The sequence below is a fragment of the Pleurodeles waltl genome, chromosome 1_1 (genome assembly GCF_031143425.1).
Source record: "Pleurodeles waltl isolate 20211129_DDA chromosome 1_1, aPleWal1.hap1.20221129, whole genome shotgun sequence".
Lineage (NCBI taxonomy): Eukaryota > Metazoa > Chordata > Amphibia > Caudata > Salamandridae > Pleurodeles > Pleurodeles waltl.
In genome coordinates, this window is record NC_090436.1 from 146,392,436 (window position 1) to 146,410,862 (window position 18,427).

Genomic DNA, 18,427 nt, shown 5'->3' on the forward strand with positions numbered 1-18,427 from the left:
CAGCTGCTTGTTTCAATACTCCTTATGGTTTTCATGTATTCATGAAACTTTTATTTCAAGAAAGTACCAAACAAGCTTTCCCTTTATTTACATCGGGTCACCTTTGGAAGATATGTGTTATGCAGAAGAAATCATCAGGGGCCCAGCAAGCGACCGACCAACAAACCCAATGGCTGAACTGAAATACAATGAATGACACCACAAACAGCTGACCCGAGTAGAATAATCCACAGACCTCCTGAAAGCACTCAGGCATTAGAAGGTTATCACTTACCTATGCGCGCAAGAAAAGGGTATCATTGAGATCAGGTGTGGACCTCTTGGAGATGTTCCCCAATACCCTAGAGTGCACCTCATGACCGCAAACAACTCACAGAGTTATCATAAAACAAAGTACTTCAGTATACAACAGTTCATTGCTCGCAGAAGATGCTGCAGACGTTTACCTCTCACACACACGTGTCACCTTGGCATCAGACTGGGTGAGATGAAGCGAATGTAGTAAAAATTGATGGCTCCCTTGCCACAGCGTTTCAGTATTAGACTTTAGGTAACATGCCAACAATGAAACAAGTAGTCCCCTTTCATAAACAATTCTATTTTACGATAGACCATCTGTGTTCTTAGATGCATAGACCATCCGCTGACTTGGCATTTGCCCAAAAGGCAGCAAAACAGTTCAAAAGTCTCTTGGTGGATCCTTGAGCCACTTTATAACGACAATGGCGCCCTTCGGGCAACGGCGCGGGCTAGGATTCTGGGGTGACCGAATGCACCATTGTTCCTTCCACTGTACAACCTACTCCCATCAATGTCAGGCAACCAACGTTAGCTAAAGAAACTGGAATGACAGTGGATACTGCCTCGCTCACGCAGCTTGTGTCCTAGGGCACCAGGCGCAAAGAGCGTAGGCACACTTTAGGAAGGAGAGCATGAGAAGTGCTGTGTGTATGTGAGCAGGAAGGGTTAAATTCTTACCCAAAGCTCCGGGCACACTGTGTGTAAAGGGCAGAGCTGGGAGATACAAGGCGCTGAACTGATATCAAAGTACAGCTGAGATGTTTTTTTCTCTCCTCTCAGATTAGAGGGAGTAGATGGAGTTGATAAAGGCGTAAGTAATTAGGATGAAAAAGAACTCTTAAAAGGAAAGAAAAATTGCAAAGCAGCCATAAAAGCTGTATTTTCTGACGCAGGCGGCCCACCGCTTGGGGACAATTCATTAAAGGTGAATGTACAGCGTGTCTTGTATCTCAGAGCGAGGCGGGGGCGATTAACAGACACACTCACTGCGAAGGTCTCTTCTCGGTAACCTGCAATCTCATCATATTCGCAAGCACGCGGGCCTTCCTACACGCCAGAGCAATTAAACTAGAAATAGAGAAAGGCTTCAGCAGGAGCTGCGCTTCCGGCCAGGCCTCACTCGTCCTACAATCATAAACTACACACAGCTCCCTTTCCCCATCTTTATTCCAGGGAAATACCTAAGGTATCCGTTTGGAAAATCTATGACACTAACCTTGATATTGCTATCACTTCCCAATTGCCTTTAATGGTGTGTAAACATGCACACTATTAGGGAGGAGATTTAATAAGTTCATGAAACCTAATTCTAGGCTTAAGGCTGACCCCACTAGTTACCCGACCCCCTTATCGACTCCCCCCCCTCACACCACTTACCCTTCCCTCCCCTGTTGGTATTGATGTTACTGCATGGTTGACATGGTTGATTGACAACACTCCACACTGGTATTCTCTCTCCATAATGACTACAGTGACCTATCATGTCTATGGCACATACGTCTGCACTCCAGCCCACTCGGACTAGCCCAATTACCCACCATACAGACTTGCTATGCAGGGTTTTAATGTATCTGTTCACTTATCACCTTGGTTATGATGCTTCCATACTATATTTTATTTGAAATTTTAAATAAAGTTTGCAACAAAAAAAAAACATGACAACAATTGCGTTAAATTAAAATATCTGAATATGAACAGATGGAAAAAAATACAAGCCTGCAATCATCTACCTTTCTGTGATCAAACAGTCATAATCCAGTATGTGAACAAGGGGAAAACAGCAAAGTCTATCAGCTAAGGACACTGCCAGGGAGGGGCATTAGACTTTAACATGGTACCCACAAGAACGGTCGATACAGGGCTTGGATGGTAGAGGTTAGCACTCAGTGCCCTGAATGAACCTTCGTTGAAGATGTTGGAGTTGTCCCTACTATATTAGGGGCTGACCGAGAGTATTGCTAACTTATGGTCTAACTACTGTTTGTTTATTCATTGAAACTAGTGATGTTACCATGTTACACAGTCTTACAGAGGAGGATCATAGCAGTATTTGTTGCATCTTCAAAAGCTATAAGGATAACACAAAGTCCAGTCTCTAAGACGTACGGCTGTGTTGTAGATGTCCATCGAACGTATCCTCAAATGCAGAAACACATTATTCTCTGGCCAGGAGGGCTGTGTCAAGCTGAACATTAAGTTGACAGGGTTAGAGCACTTTCCTAAATGCAAGAAAGGGAAGATTGCTTTGGTCAGTGGTGAGAGTCAGAACTTCTGCAGATCCCTTGAAGCATGGTTTGGTGTTTCATGCTAGCCCATTTCTAGTGAGACAGATTAGCTTGTTGGTTAGAAACCCGATAACTTCTGACTTTCACAGAAAAAGCTTTTTAAAATAATGAGCTGCAGTGGTATAGAAGCAGGAGGTGTGACGCAGCGGTCCCTGAGATCACTTCTAGCTCTACAGTGTACCATTCTTGATACTTTATCTGTCCAAGGGTCCACCAGTTGTCATGCTGGAAAGAACAGTTCAACTATACAAAATCAGCAAAGTGCACTGACACATTTTCAAAGGGTAAATGTTTGTATGGCTTTTTGTTCACAAAGGTCACAACGCACAAACAGGACCTGTGCCTCAGGTGATGAGTAGGCTTGCAGTGCAAGTGCTGCACAAACTGGTTGACCATGAATACCCTCGTAACTTACAATGTATTGTGCAATTTCTGCCATAAGCATAGTGTGGCCGAGAAGGTGTGCCAATGCTAGCAGACCCATGCAATTGTGGTATGACCGCTCCCTAGAGGGGCCATATAGGTCACATTCAGATAAATGTGAATAATTTAAATTCTGCTCTTTGTTAATGGGTTGAAATTAAATGAAGTTCACTGACATCCATACTGTGCAAGAGCTTGGGCGTACAAAGAAAGGGGTGCATGCGCTGTCCCCCGTTACAGACATAGGCATAGCTGCCAAGTTTTCACATTGTAGTGTGTGACATTGATATACTTTCAGTGTGCGTAGGTGTGACTTCCCATTGCCAAACTTATGACATTTCAAGTGACAGTTTTCGCGAGTAAAATGAAGCACTGAATTGCAATGTAAAGAGGTAAGTATCAGAAATTACCCTGTTATGAGCAATGAGATGCTCAGGTAAAAGGCCTTGAAACTGCTGCAAAACCCCTGAAATAGAAAGCTACTAACTTTAGGGGGCACAGTTTTGAAGATTTCAAGACGAGCATGTAAGAGATATAAAATGTACTGTAAGATTAACACATGCATTTGTCTATATGAGCAATTAAACTAAAAAACATTTATATAACACTAATAAAGGAACCATTTTTAACCACCTTAGGCTGATGAAAGATTGAGAGTCAATAAAGTAAGGCAAGTCTGTGCAGATGGCATGCAGCTCCTGAAACCTGGTACATAGCTCACTAACCTATATGAGAAGGACCACCAGGTCACACCAGTATCTCTGCAACACAAGAAGTAACTAAGGGAGCTATTGTTATAAAATATATATTTGTGACCTGCCTGTTGCATGCTTTGCAGCAGGCACAACATTGTGCTGTTTTATGAGGAGTCAAAGCTATGACTAGATCCCACCAGAAAGGGCATTAACACTCAGAGTTTTCCTAGTGCTATTATACCATGTATCTTGCCAGGCACGCAAAGATCTTTGCAACCAGTGTCGTATCCCCACAAGACATCTGCATTTCCAGCAGTGACTACTGGGAGTGGTGCCCTGCTGAGTGAACCTTACAGCTGTCCTCATTCAGAATGGCTCCGGTGTCCTCCTCGAGCCTGAGTCATATAAGACTGAAATTGTGCACACAAGTTTCAGACCTGGGCAGCTGAACTATACTTGAATCCTGTCTCTGCAGTTCTCCAAGGCCACCCCTCTTCCAGGAGGCCCAAGCCGAGAAACATAATGTCCTGGGAGGGTTGGCTGACAGTCACTGCTACTGCAGTCATCTTCGGACTGCTCCACACAGCTGTGTCCACATCTGGATACCCTCACGGGCGACAAGCAGCACCATACAAATCCACCTTACATCACATTATATTATAGCTCTTCAGAGGTTTCTGAGCATAGCTCTGAGCCTCGAGAACTTGCCCCCTCTGGTGCTGTTCAGGTGCTGGGTAGGGTTGCAACCTTTCTGAGAAATAAACCACCAGCATGTGTTTACGGCTTGCTGCTTGGAACATCCAACATGTGCTAGGTGAAAAAGTATTGACACAGAATGTCAGGATGCTTTTGTAACATGCCAACTAATCTTTTGTTTGTTCTAATGATTATTCTGAAACAATTTCTACAATTCTCAAATACATTTGAATTGATTCCTTTATGTATCTGATACTTTAGGTTTAAGGTTTAGAAGGGAAAAATGGGGAATTTCACTGTTTTTCCTGACAGTTTTACCATCCTCGAGTTAAAAACACAGGCCAGGCTGGTTCAGCACAACACACTCTTCAATACTAGTTCTCTTAGTGGTACATGCTGCTGATGGGTCCAATAGCTGTCTCCTACCCACAGCAGCATCAGGGTGCAGTCTGATATATTTCCACCATCCTATCTGGACAGGAAAGAGACAGTGGCGTAACAAAGGCCCCCTCAGTGCAGGGGGAGACAAGCTCCAGGGGGCTTCATCAGCACAGCACGTGGCCTAGGTGAGTCCGGAGGGGGAGGGGACCTCCGTGTTCTTTGCCTCCAGTTTTGTTACGCCACCGGAAAGAGAATGCCAATCACAAAACAATGCAGCCTAGTCACAACACGTGATGCCATGAGGGTCCAGGATACCACAATTTGGCCCGTGAGAGCACAGTAAAAAATAAGATCTAACACTTTAACAGCCAGGCCCAGATGTAATCATATTTCCATGCAACCACAGTTACCTCTCCTCTGGGCCAGACTCACATCACGATTTCTTGGCGTACAAATACAATCAATGAGAGCTAGCGTTGGCTGTACCACTGTCATATAGCAAAGTGTAGTGATGTATTAGTTCGTATGTAAAAGAAGAATGCTATGACATCAGGGGCAGTGGAATGTCGGGGCAGGCTGTGACGGGGATTGGAATGTTTTCATATGAAAGGTCGGAGTTGTGCCGGTTTGGGGATGGCGAGCGCATGTATCTCTGTCTGTACATTATAACTGGAAATAAACTTTTAAGGAAAGAACAAGAAGAGACAGTGTACTTACTTCACAAAGCTCCTTCAGCAGTGATAACACAGAGGAGCTAATATGTGTGACATTGCATTTTAGTGCTGGAAAGTTCACTAAAATGGGTAAGGCTAACACTCAATGTGTGGTACTTGGCAGGGTAGCATACGCCATGCAGTGCTTAATTTGGAAATAAAAAGGTGCCGGTGCCCAAAGCCCTACTCTTAAACACGCGGCTGTTGCAATTAAATGTGCGAACACAGAATACCGCGGCAGCGTAAACCTGAAGCCATCTCGGGCCTCTTCAATCCATTTAAAGCCACACCTGCAGCTTTCTGCTTTCTGTCATTGTGGCGCTGTTGGGTATGGGTTCTTCGTGCCACTCTGGTTCCTCGTGCTATGGAACTGACGCGCGGAGAACTTCGGAAAGTGGAATGTGAAAACGGATTGTGTGTAATGCTGGCAGTTGGAGCCTGAGATCTGTGGAAGGAGGTCGGAAGCAAGAAGCTGTAATGATTATTGGAACTTAATAAAATGTCCTGTTTACCTGGAACCGTGTGGACCACAGATCCTTTCAGTGGCGATGAGGGTTACCTGTCATGAAGACCGCTATCAACATTCCTTGAGTAAATTACTCGACAAGCAAGTATTTGGAACCATCCGATCAGAATCGCCTGACCTTGGTACCAGCGCCACTCCTGCCTGCCGTCGTGGGACATTACTTCCTTATTGGCCACGTCTTGGGGTTTCTTTTGTTCTTTATTTCCCCGGACGTGACTGAGCCGTTGAAGCAGAGCGTGCTCGCGCTTGACGAACGTTTCCTCGTCAACCCCACGCCAAGGAAGCCACTTCTGCTCTCGCTGGCGTCTCCTAGGAGACGGAGACGCTAGTCCCTGACGTATTCCCCGGGAGCGGAGCGTGCTTGCATCTGTCAAGCGTTTTTTGACGACAGCACTAGAGGAGTAACTCCGCTCCTCCTGGCGTCTCTAAGAAGACGAAGACGCCAGTTCTTTCGTCTCTGTGTACAGCTTCTTCTTTCGTTTTGGCTTCCCCAAAGGGGATTCACGTGAGTACTGTGTTGCTCTCAATACGTTGTGCGCTTTCCTTCTACAATGTTATGGTGATGCGCACACCTTTAATTTCGCTCACATTAACTTGATTTAGTAACAAAGTTACAATCATTTTTCAATTTTACCAGCATAAAGCCCTCGTATCTCGGTGATACGCACACCTTTCTATCTCGCCTTGGCATATCTCGTCTGACATTTTTCCGCTCCAATCAACATAACGACTTTATTTAATTGTTTACATTACAAGTATCTTTTAACTTGCCTATCTATCCTGTTACGTTATTTTGTTTTCATGATGCAGCAATCCATTTCACCACCTCCTCCTTTTGTTCCAAATCCAGCTTCTCCAGATGCTGATTGGGAGCAATGGAAGGAGGCATTTGAAGCATATTTGGATGCCCTTGAGGGAGAAACTTTCACCTATAAAAGAAAATTTGCAATTTTGAGGCATTGTTTGGGTAATGAAGGGTGGAAAATTTTAAAGTATATTCCTAAGGTAACTGTTGTAACTGCTGTGGGCGAGGGTGATGGCATTGGGGATGAGTACGAAACAGCAATTAAGTCTCTAGACACAAGATTCAAAAGAAGCAGGAATGTTACTACAAAAGGGTTCAAGCTGATGGCGAATCCGCATCTAGCTATGTTGGTGCTTTGAGACTATTAGCGGTTTCGTGTGACTATAAGGAATTTGAAGAAGAAATGATCAAGGACCAACTTGTGGAGAAGACCAATAATAAGAAGGTACAAGAGGCTCTGTTATCAACACCGAATTTAACCCTACAGAAAGCATTGGAGATTGCTACCAGAATCGAAAGCACAGCGTCTTTCATGGAACAAATGTCTATTTCCGAAAAGAAACTCCATTCTCCGAGGTCTGATGTATTCGCAGTTAAGGCAAAACTTAAAAAAGGAAACAAGGGATTGTCACCACAATCCACAGTCAAAAAATCTGACATGAAATTTACTAAGTCATTAGAATGTTATAGATGTGGTAGTACTGCACATTTGGGAAATGCCAAGTATTGTCCGGCTATTGACAAAATTTGTGCTAAATGTTATAAGAAAGGCGATTTTTCAAGAGTATGTAAAGCAAGTAGATCCTACAAGTCGGGTAATTATGAGTCCAACAAAGTAAACAATGTTGATACTAATGATTCTCCTTCCTCTAGCAGTAATGAAGAGGAAGTATTCGTAGTGAATAATTATCTCGTAAACAACTGTACAAGAAGACCCTTCTGTTAGGTGGAGGTAAACGGAATTCAGGTTCAGATGATGGCTGACTCTGGATCTCCCTTTACTCTCTTGAGTGATTCTATATGGAACGAATTGTTTAGAGGTCGTGGGATCACTTTAAACCATTCACACATTCAGCCAATTGGTTATGCTGGGAAATCCATTGATATTATTGGTGAGTTCCAGGCAGATATCAAGTTTAAGAATAACACAACTTCTGCCACCATATACGTAGCCAAGGATAATGCTTGCCTTTTGGGGTGGTTTGATCAAGGTAAGTTGGAATTGGTTTTGGACCTGAATAACCCTGAACAGGTTATAACGAGGAGTGAATTCATGCTTGTATCTTCTATAAAGTGTGAGGAGTGGGAATCACGCTATCCTGAAATTTTTAATAATAAGGTAGGATTACTCAAGGGGTTCTCGCACAAAATCAAAATCAATGAAAATGCCCAGCCAAAGGTGCACAAAGTACGGAAAGTTCCTTTCACCTTAAGGGAGGATTTCAAAAAAGAATTAGACAAACTATGTGAACAAGACATAATTGAACCTATTGAGTCCTCAGATTGGGTGGCCCCTGTGGTTTTAGCTCGCAAGGCCAATGAAATGTTGAGAATGTGTGTGGACTTACGTGATCTTAATGATCAAATTTGGGTTGATCAATAACCCTTACCCAACATTTCAGAAATGTTATCTTCTGTTAAGGGGGGGAAAATGTTTTCCCTGTTAGACATGACTTCTGCTTATCATCAAATCAATCTTCATCCAAGTTCCAGACATTACACTGCCTTCATCACTCCTTTTGGGTTATTCCAATTCAAACGCATGCCATTTGGGTTAGCTTCTGCTTCCGCTGTCTTCCAAAGGACAGTGGAAAGCATGTTCAAAGGTATGTGTGGTGTGAAGGCGTTCCAGGATGACATTCTGGTTTATGGAAAAGATACTTGTGAACATAATGAAAGATTAAGCAAGGTGTTAGATGTATTGAAACTGAAGGGTGTAACTCTCAGCTCAAGTAAGTGTCGTTTTGGAGTATACACGGTGAATTACTTGGGATTTGAGTTGTCAGCGGATGGCATCAAACCCAAGGTAAGTTTGGTGAAAGCTATTCAGGATTTCGTTTGCCCTGAAAACAAAGCCCAATTGAGATCCTTCATGGGTTTAGTAGAATTTTATGCTAGATTTGTACCCAACTGTTCAGAAAAGACGTATTATCTGAGGGAAATACTTAAAAAGAACATTACATTTTTGTGGGATGCAGACTGCGACCGGGAATTTGGAAATATTAAGCAAGAAATTTCCCGAGCTATTCCTTTGAAACCTTTTGACACCAGAGATTATACAATCATTATGACTGATGTCAGCCAAAAAGGTTTAGGAGCTGTGTTGTTGCAAAAAAAGGGATGGTAGGGAGGAAGTTGTTGCGTTTGCTTCAAGAAGTTTGAAAGGAGCCGAAGCTACGTATTCTGTGATTGAACGTGAAGCCTTGGCATGCTGGTGGGGTATTACCACTTCAAACAATTTGTGTGGGGCACAAGGTTTACAGTTAGAACTGATCATAAGCCTTTAGTTCAACTATTTACGGCCAAAAGTGCGGAGAAGGCCACTCCACGAATAGCTAAATGGCAGTACAAATTATATGAACACAACTTCAAGTTAGAGTATGTGCCTGGCAAGAAAAACATATTAGCCGACTGCTTGTCCAGATTGGCGAACGCTGATTCGTTAACAGAGACATCTAGGCATTTCAAGTCCAAGGATGAGGATGATGAGATTGTTGTTTGTATAATAGGTGAGCAATTGGATGGAGCATTAAGTGAACGAGAATGAAGGGAGGCTTGTAATGAGGATCTAGACATCAAGTCAATAGTGCAAGGAGTCATGATGGGGTGGTCGCAGTGGTCTCCGGATGGCGATCTTAAGGATAAGTATAAGCATGTTTTTGACGAGTTGTCAGTTATTAATGGTTTATTATATAGGTCGAATTTGTTAGTTGTGCCTAATGGTATGAGGAAAAGGGTTTTGAGCCTTGCGCATGAGGGTCACATAGGAATGCGTGCCATGAAAAGGAGAGTCAGAGAAGGATTCTGGTGGCCTGGAGTGGATAAATGTGTTGAACACTTCGTAAGGGATTGTGTCTATTGTGCAGTCAGCGACAAGTCTCAAATCACAGCTCCAAGTTCTATTGAAGCGATTAGTGTTCCTGATAAACCCTGGAGCAAGTTAGCAATTGACATAATTGGACCCGTGAACTTATCATATGGATTCCAGGAATATGGATTAGTACTAATAGATTTTTATAGTAGATGGCCGGAAGTAAAATTTGTCAAAGTTCCTGACTCTAATAATGTGATCCGATGATTAGAAGGGATTTTTGCGAGGGAAGGAATTCCTGATGAAATTTTAACTGACAATGGTTCTCAATTTACCTCAGGACAGTTTACAAAATTTGTGAATTTCTTGGGAATCAAACATTCTAAATCTTCCCTGTACCATCCTAGGAGTAATGGATTAGTAGAGAGGTTTAACAGAGTCCTCAAGGACAACATTCAATTGTCTAAAGCTAGTGGTTTGCACTGTAAAAATGAATTGGATAAATTGTTGTGGGTCGTGCGCACCACCAACAATTCTGATACACAAGTGTCTCCTTTTGTTTTATTACGGGGACGTATTCCTTCCTCAAAGTTAACCAGAGAATGGATGGGTCGTTTTAGTGTGCCATGGCACAAAGTTGATGGTGTGATGGAGAAACGTCATGTAGCGCAACAAAAGTATGTGCAGAGTTCTCAAGGAACTCACCGCCGCAAGTTTGATTGGAAGGTAGGTGATATTGTAAGGGTGAAGTGTCCGAGATCGACTGGTCTGTCCAAATTCCCCAGCGGTAAAATTATAGTCCAAGCAGGAGACAGTGCTGTTAGGCTTCATGATGGCAAGTGGTGGAATAAAGATAAGATATCCCTTACTAAGTCGGCTGCGGCGGAGAGTGTCAATGGAGGTGATGGTGGTGAGCGTATTGAACGTCTGACATTTCAGTCTCCCAATGCAACAAAAACTGTCAATCATCCTAAGAGAACTGTCAAACCACCTAAGAAATTTGATGATTACAGTATGCCTTCTGGTTGTAATTCTTTGAAGGCGACCAATTCACCTGTACTTCCCCTCAGACGTTCGTCCACAACTGCTAAACCCCCTAAGAAATTTGATGATTAAACATCATAGTGTTCTTGTTAGAATATATCAATATAAATGCATTGATGTGCAATTGTTTTGTTAATGTTTGTGTATTTATGAACTATTCCTATAATTTATTTTGTTTTCTATTGTTTATTGAAATCGTTGTAAGGGAAGAGATGTGTTGGGTATGGGTTCTTCGTGCCACTCTGGTTCCTCGTGCTATGGAACCGACGCGCGGAGAACTTCGGAATGTGGAATGTGAAAACGGATTGTGTGTAATGCTGGCAGTTGGAGCCGGAGATCTGTGGAAGGATGTCGGAAGCAAGAAGCTGTAATGATTATTGGAACTTAATAAAATGTCCTGTTTACCTGGAACCGTGTGGACCACAGATCCTTTCAGGCGCCTTTTCATTTTTCTCTTCCTCCGTCTTTCCCATATGTGTCTTTTGCTCGCAGTAAATGCTTGAGGCAAGAGACTAAGCGCCGCCCCTCAAAAATAAGTGCTGGTGCCCAGCACCGGAAACAACAAGCACAAATTAAGCACTGACGCCATGTCACTACCATTCGCGGCCTACTAAACCATCACCCACTCCTTTTTTGTCCTTCTCCGATTCCCACATTCTAGCACACCTTGAAGCAGTCGGTGTGTCAGCCCAGCCATAAATATATACGCACATGGCCAAACTGTTGCAGGGAGAATACAGGGAAGGGTCAGACTGGGACAGAAAATAAGCCCAGGCACCAAAATAAACGTGGCCCCCATTAGTGAATTAGACAGTTAAAAAAGTGTCCCATGTTTGCAAACTGGAGCAGTTTTGAACTTGTGAAGACACGCCATACAAGTGTTTTGCAAGGTATGGAAGCCTGCTGCATGTGAACTGGCTGCAGGTAATGTTTGTTTTAATACCAGGGAAATCAATAGTAAAAAACTGGTCCATACACTGACCGAACAGACCAGCCCATCGGGTACTCTCTAATTCCCCTAATGGCCAAACCAACCCTGATCTTTTACTTTGGCAATATCGCGTGCCTTTGCTGTGGGACATGTGAAGAAGCCTTAATTTGTAGCAAATACATTGGTCCGGCCATATTTAAGTCCAGTGCTGGCTCCTTTTGAAAGTTCACATTATCCTTTTAGCTGTTTCACAAAAACTACATAGCTCCAATCAATTTGTTGTGTCCTACACCTGGACACAACAAACCTCTTAGAAGGTACCACAAATAAAATAAACTTCTAGTTAGTTAGATAACATGATAGATAAGTGTTAGACTATTTGTTCATAAGAAATGGAGAGAATGTAGTTCCATAATACTTATTATATTAATTTCAATATACATATTGCGCGTACATTATACTATTAAGTTCAGAATTTAACTCAGTATGAAGGATAGATTTTTTGTAAACTTCCCCTGGGTTAGAAATTATATTGTAAATTGAAGTTTATCTGCCTTTCAGCTCCATACTACTACTGCAGGGCATGTGGAACATGAGCACTATTCCAAAATAGCTGCTAGGTTTCCGACCAGCATTGTACTGGGTCCCTTTTTGGTTTCTAGTACTGGGAAAGTAAGTATGCAGACGGGTTTTTCATGGACACAAAATATGAATGAAGGATAACCCCGCTATCTAACAGATCTAGATCCGAGATGAGAGCAAATGAAAATGTCTCTGTGACAGACTAGGTAATAATGGAGGCTTGCAAGCCTAGTGATGGGTTTATAAAAAGTATATGTAAGGAAATGCCTCCTTGGCATGGTTACCCCCTGACTTTTTGCCTTTGCTGATGCTATGTTTTGAATTGAAAGTGCGCTGAGGCCTGCTAACCAGGCCCCAGCACCAGTGTTCTTTCCCTAACCTGTACTTTTGTTTTCACAATTGGCACACCCTGGCTTCCAGGTAAGTCCCTTGTAACTGGTACCCCTGGTACCAAGGGCCCTGATGCCAGGGAAGGTCTCTAAGGGCTGCAGCATATCTATGCCACCCTGGGGACCCCTCACTCAGCACAGACACACTGCTTGCCAGCTTGTGTGTGCTGGTGGGGACAAAACGAGTAAGTCGACATGGCACTCCCCTCAGGGTGCCATGCCAGCCTCACACTGCCTATGCAGTATAGATAAGTCACCCCTCTAGCAGGCCTTACAGCCCTAAGGCAGGGTGCACTATACCATGGGTGAGGGCACCAGTGCATGAGCACTGTGCCCCTACAGTGTCTAAGCCAAACCTTAGACATTGTAAGTGCAGGGTAGCCATAAGAGTATATGGTCTGGGAGTCTGTCAAACACAAACTCCACAGCACCATAATGGCTACACTGAAAACTGGGAAGTTTGGTATCAAACTTCTCAGCACAATAAATGCACACTGATGCCAGTGTACATTTTATTGTAAAATACACCCCAGAGGGCACCTTAGAGGTGCCCCCTGAAACCTTAACCAACTACCCGTGTAGGCTGACTGGTTTTAGCAGCCTGCCACACTCGAGACATGTTGCTGGCCACATGGGGAGAGTGCCTTTGTCACTCTGTGGCTAGTAACAAAGCCTGCACTGGGTGGAGATGCTATCACCTCCCCCAGGCAGGAGCTGTAACACCTGGCGGTGAGCCTCAAAGGCCTTTGTTCCAGCACCACAGGGCACTCCAGCTAGTGGAGTTGCCCGCCCCCTCAGGCCACGGCCCCACTTTTGGCGGCAAGGCCGGAGGAAATAATGAGAATAACAAGGAGGAGTCACTGGCCAGTCAGGACAGCCCCTAAGGTGTCCTGAGCTGAAGTGACTCTGACTTTTAGATATCCTCCATCTTGTAGATGGAGGATTCCCCCAATAGGGATAGGAATGTGACCCCCTCCCCTTGGGAGGAGGCACAAAGAGGGTGTACCCACCCTCAGGGCTAGTAGCCATTGGCTACTAACCCCCCAGACCTAAACACGCCCTTAAATTTAGTATTTAAGGGCTCCCCTGAACCTAGGAACTCAGATTCCTGCAACCTAAAGAAGAAGAGGACTGCTGAGCTGAAAAACCCTGCAGAGAAGACGGAGACACCAACTGCTTTGGCCCCAGCCCTACCGGCCTGTCTCCCCCCTTCGGAAGAAAACTGCTCCAGCGACGCTTTCCCCAGGACCAGCGACCTCTGAATCCTCAGAGGACTGCCCTGCTCTAAAAGGACCAAGAAACTCCTGAGAACAGCGGCCCTGTTCAACAAAGACTGCAACTTTGTTTCCAGAGGAGCAACTTTAAAGACCCCTGCAATTCCCGCCAGAAGCGTGAGACTTGCAACACTGCACCCGGCGACCCCGACTCGACTGGTGAAGAAACAACGCTACAGGGAGGACCCCCAGGCGACTCCAAGACTGTGAGTAACCAAAGTTGTCCCCCCTGAGCCCCCACAGCGACGCCTGCAGAGGGAATCCCGAGGCTCCCCCTGACCGCAACTGTCTGATTCCCAGATCCCGACGCCTGGAAAAGACCCTGCACCCGCAGCCCCAGGACCTGAAGGATCGGAACTCCAGTGCAGGAGTGACCCCCAGGAGGCCCTCTCCCTTGCCCTGGTGGTGGCTACCCCGAGGAGCCCCCCCATTGCCTGCCTGCACCGCTGAAGAGACCCCTTGGTCTCCCATTGATTCCTATTACAAACCTGACGCTTGTTTGCACACTGCACCCGGCCGCTCCCGCGCTGCTGAGGGTGTACTTTCTGTGTGGACTTGTGTCCCCCCCGGTGCCCTACGAAACTCCCCTGGTCTGCCCTCCGAAGACGCGGGTACTTACCTGCTGGCAGACTGGAACCGGGGCACCCCCTTCTCCATTGAAGCCTATGTGTTTTGGGCACCACTTTGAACTCTGCACCTGACCGGCCCTGAGCTGCTGGTGTGGTAACTTTGGGGTTGCTCTGAACCCCCAACGGTGGGCTACCTTGGACCCCAATTTGAACCCCGTAGGTGGTTTACTTACCTGCAAAAACTAACAATAACTTACCTCCCCTAGGAACTGTGAAAATTGCACTGTGTCTAGTTTTAAAATAGCTATATGTGTTTTATGTAAAAAGTATATATGCTATTGTGATTATTCAAAAGTTCCTAAAGTATTTACCTGCAATACCTTTCAAATGAGATATTACATGTAGAATTTGAACCTGTGGTTCTTAAAATAAACTCAGAAAAGATATTTTTTTATACAAAAACCTATTGGCCTGGAATTGTCTCTGAGTGTGTGTTCCTCATTTATTGCCTGTGTGTATGTACAACAAATGCTTAACACTACTCCTTTGATAAGCCTACTGCTCGACCACACTACCACAAAATAGAGCATTAGTATTATCTCTTTTTGCCACTATCTTACCTCTAAGGGGAACCCTTGGACTCTGTGCATACTATTCCTTACTTTGAAATAGTGCATACAGAGCCAACTTCCTACAGTATATTTCTTTCTTGTTCTTATTATTATTTCTTTTGTTCGCTATTGTATTGAGCTCTTCATAGTTCTTTAGTTCTTGAGTTGTTTTTCTTCTCTCTTCCCTTGTTTTAGGTAGTCATCTCGGAGCGCAGTGGAGGAGTTTTATGTGGGAGAAGAAGAAAAGAAGAGACCGTTTAGATGGTACGTTTCTCAGTTTTTATTGTTCTTTTTACCTGTCCTTTTATCTTTTCTTGTGTCTTTCTCTTTCCTCTCTTCTATCTCCTGTGTCTCCTGTCTCACTGCTTTCTGTCTTGGTAGTCTTTTATACTTCTGTTTTCTTGCTCTTCTTTCTGGCCTGTTCTGCGTTATCTTTTTTTTCGCTAAACCCTTCCTTCTCTGTCAGTGGTTTGCTCTGATGCTGTCTCGTTTGTCTATATACCTTTTTATTATCAATAAAGCATGTTTCTCCCTCCTGCCCCACTTTATTTTCCCAGCAGCTGTGTTCCCTGATTGTACCTTCTATTGTACTGTGCCCAGTGCCCCTGCATGTTTCTCCTCCCCCCCTCTCTTTCGTACTACACCCCGTCCCCCGTTTCCCGTTTACGGAGAGGTTTGTTTTGTACCTGAACTGGCCACGTTCTACCCTGAACATGCCCGGTCTCTGCGCGTCTTCTCCCTCCTTATTTGCAGGAATCTTCCGTACCGCTGTCCTCCTCCTCCGGCTTCTGTGCTCCGTGACTCTCCACGATTCCGTCCTCGCCCACGCTCCTTCGTCTCCGGATGCCATCGTCCCTCCGTTCTTCACCTCTGCTGTCGGCGACCCAGATCCAGGACTCACGTGAGTTTTAGCCCCCTTGATATCCGTCTCTTCTTGCCCGCTTCCACTCCCCTGCGGTTCCGTCTCCTCCGGCACGACATCTATGAACTGCAAAGTGCCCCCAGGGTACTTCCACTGCGTCTCTGAGCTCGGCACCCCGTCACAGTCTGTCACAGCATTCCTTCCTCCGCTGACCCTATTTCACTGCTTTCTCCATGCCTATCAGCTCTGTGGCAGGGCAGGATTACTTTCAAGGAGACTTTAGCGAAAAGTATATCATATTAAGATCTGTTTGAATTAAAGGGCCAAATGTAGCAAAGGTTTTTACCCGTTTTGTGTCTATGGGAAAAAGTGTTTGTACGTATGGCCCAAAGTTCTTTAAATTAACCATCTGCCTTCTACTCATGCATGCTGACCTTGTAAGGATTAAGCGTGAGAGGTGGGAAGAACAAGTTAATCTCTAGGGATGGGGACATCTCTCAACTAAGGACCAGCGTGGAATGATACTACATGCTACAAAGGAAGTTATTCAAAGTTCATATTCCCTAGTCCATAACAGATGACCTCTCTGGAATCATGTGAAAGCATCTTTCCATAGTTACCAATGACCACCATGACATGGCATTTGAGACTGCACACATCTGCATGCCTGGGTTTGCATGCATTAAAACATAAAGCCAAGCCTATTGGCTTTGTCAGTGACTATTTTTGCCATGTGGACGTAAATGCACCAGTAGATTGACAAACAGACCTGAAATCCTGCAGACCCACTGTGCTCTCACTGATTCGCTTCACTGATATTTTGCCAAATTGCAACCTCAGTGGCTCTATTTCTTATTACATAAAATACTATTTAGTTTCTGTCCTTTCAAATGTACATATTTTCTGCAGGTTTGCTGGAGGGCAAAATATGAATCACGTTATGGAAAACTAAAAGCTGCCCCTAGAAAGAAAAAAAGATGTTTGTTTCTGCTGAGGAATGTAGATCTGAACTGTGTCTTGACACCAATGTTGTTATTGCAATATGTAAAACAGCCATCTGCTCATCTGAGGGTAAGTTACAAATATAGTTCTTTTGTCTTGATTGTAAAACAAATGCTTGCGTATTCAGTGTTTTACAAATTCTCCTTTCCACAAGGTCCAACGCCAGAGGTCTATTTTTTATTGATATGGAGGAACTTGCAATGTTGCTGAACCGGTTTGCCGCATCCACGAGACAAATGTTTGTAAAGTACCTTTGGAAAGTACTACAAAGGCAACATTTTTAGCTGATATTAAATAAGGTGTGGCACTTCTTAAGTGGCATCAGATATCACCCAGTTGTTCACAGATAATAAAAACATTGACTAGGCCCATACACCCTGTCAGTTTCCTTGCCAGCCGTAACACCTGCAGAAATTTGTCAGATGAGTCCAAGTCCTCAGGACACCAGGGTCCAGTTATGTGGCTTCATGTAACACCCCATTGTGTTGTAGCAGTGACTCACACTGACTGAACAGAGTGGACATTTATTAGGATTCATAGAAGGCGAAGCGGGGGGAGACTCTAGTGCCCCAAAGACATGGAGATATCTGGTGTCCATAGAAGCTGCTTCACCCTCATCTCTTTCTTTGCTTTACTGAATGATTCACCACCGCTTCTACTACAGGGCAGTTCCATCAATTTACGCCACTCTGTAAACAAGATCACACTTATGCAAAATCTGTGCCATGTAGAACAATTCTTTATTCACCCCGATATACTGGCAGTGATTGTGTAGCAGTGGTACAGGTATTTTCACTACGTTGTCTGTGTTACATTGAGCACAAATCTTTTTTCTACGGTGCCAAAAGATCAAGCAACGCTTCGCCCACAAGACCCAGTGATGCAAAAGAGAATCTAGCATTGTGCAGATGGTGCATGGCCATGAGGTGATATTTGTGATTGTAAGAGCCCCTCCATGCGATGGAGAAGCTTCTTGCTTTACCTTAAGATGCAGCATTTGGCACTAAATTCTGCAAACGTTCCGGTGGTGGATAATCCGAGTAACCTCTACAAATCCTATCGAGATTTGCACTATGTAATTATCTTTGAAATAACATCTTGCAAATTTTTTTCCTAAAAGTGCTCTGCCCAGGGCCTGCTAAATAGAAAAATGCCTACAAAAACAGAATGAATCCTTGTGTAATGTAACTGTGCTCATGTAAAGCGCCTCATATCTTCGGGTCGAGGTTGCGCTATATAAAAATGAGGAAAAAACTGCCTTGTGAAAAGTCTGATCATGCAGTTAGTGCACATTCAATACTTTTCTTT

At 44.2% G+C, this 18,427-nt stretch overlaps 1 protein-coding gene and 1 long non-coding RNA gene across 3 annotated transcripts in view; one reads left to right on the plus strand and one right to left on the minus strand.

Moving 5' to 3' along the window:
- Positions 1 to 18,427, minus strand: part of MYO5B (myosin VB) — an 842,958-nt gene that overhangs the window by 778,580 nt on the left and 45,951 nt on the right. The window lies entirely within an intron of this gene.
- LOC138299534 (uncharacterized) lies at positions 15,475 to 17,112 on the plus strand. Its single transcript, XR_011204823.1, has 3 exons — positions 15,475 to 15,519; positions 16,009 to 16,156; positions 17,027 to 17,112. It is a non-coding gene; the product is annotated as an uncharacterized lncRNA (long non-coding RNA).